Raw genomic sequence first — 1,568 nt, 5'->3', positions numbered from 1 at the left:
CCAAATTGGTTAGGGCTGGGCCTGCTTAGTGGTCCTATTTGCTGACTCTACCCAGTAGCTCATTTAGAGTGGCTCCGACTAGCACTATGATTCTGGAGATGAAGATGCGGACGGTTCAAGCAGGGACAGGAAAGGCTTGAAACGGAGGAAGAGGAGGGAGTCTGTAAGTAACAGTTAACGGGGCTGTAAAAAAAAAAGAAAATTAAATATTTAAATTAATATCATAAAACGTGCAACGACTAGTCGACTATTGGCTTTATCAACTTGGAAAATCTTGAGTCGGGGTCAGTCCTACTGATTATTTTAGCTTAGCATAAAGACTGGAAACAGAAGGAATGGTTCACCTGGCTCTCTCTGAAGGTAGTAAAATGCAACTATCAGCACAAATCACTAACACTTTATATCTAGCATTAAACCTTAAGTGTAAGTTTTAGTGTTATGGAGGTGTATAATAAAGAGGCTCTGTTCCCCTTGCTTCTGTAAATCAGTGCAATCTCTCACTGAGTCTCTAAATGAAACGTTCCTGGGGTCAGCTATATCCATATCTGCCACAAGTTGGCATCCACTACAGTGCTTACTATTAAAAGTTGAAACCTTCATGATTTTGCCAAAGTTATAAAATGAATAATTTGTTAGCATACAAAAAAATCCACCTTCCATGGAAATGTACCATTGTGGCCAGCAGTGTGGGTACTCAAGTCATCATAACCTAGTTTCTAAAAACAATACTTCACAAATTTGGGTCGGAGTTGGGCCACAGACTAAAGAAAACGACTACTTGAATGTACCCCCAAGTAGTATTCAGACCATTGTATTTATAACCTTTATTTCTTCGCTACCCTGCACTCCGCCTCCTCTCCTCTCTCCCATGTCTCTCGACTACTGCTGTCTCTCCCTCTTAAACAAACAGACAACTTCTTGGTATGGTTATTTTGCAGCATAGACTACTAGCCAGACACAGACGTTGAAGCTGGGTATACTGGGTATATATAAATAAATCAAGCACTTTTGGGAGTTAGGCATAGTTAGCAGTGACGCTAGCAAAGCAACACAGGACATAAAATAACCTAGAAATGTCAGACAGGTCGGACTACAGGATTTAACTTTAAACATTACAGTTACGGCTGAAAATGACAGCAGAAATAAACTAATTTGTATGCAGATGAAGTAACTCTTCTTTCATTTTCATGTCTCCTCCATCAGAATCCTGATGTTTTTCACATATTTGGTCTCTAGTCTTCGCTATCCCTAATAAAACTGGTAAAAATGAGAAGGCCAGGCAGCTTTGATGCCTTCAAATAGTCCCTGTGGCAATCTGAGCTCAGGCTGCTGCTCTTTGAAATTCAGATTGCATCCGTGCCCAACATGGCTTTGCATTTGAAAGTATGGAATTTCCACTATGCACATATAGATGAACATGTTGTACTGATAAGTAAACACGACACACACAGATACATATATGCAGTTCACTAGACTTGTGGGGAGTTTTCAGTGTTTACATTCACTTCCCTAAGCTCAACTTTAACCACATGTCTTAGCTTGACTCTGAACACACAAACACACACACA

Source organism: Morone saxatilis, unplaced genomic scaffold (assembly GCF_004916995.1).
Source record: "Morone saxatilis isolate NCDOM2014 unplaced genomic scaffold, NCSU_SB_2.0 Contig17, whole genome shotgun sequence".
Classification (NCBI taxonomy): Eukaryota; Metazoa; Chordata; class Actinopteri; family Moronidae; genus Morone; species Morone saxatilis.
This window is presented reverse-complemented; position numbering follows the sequence as displayed.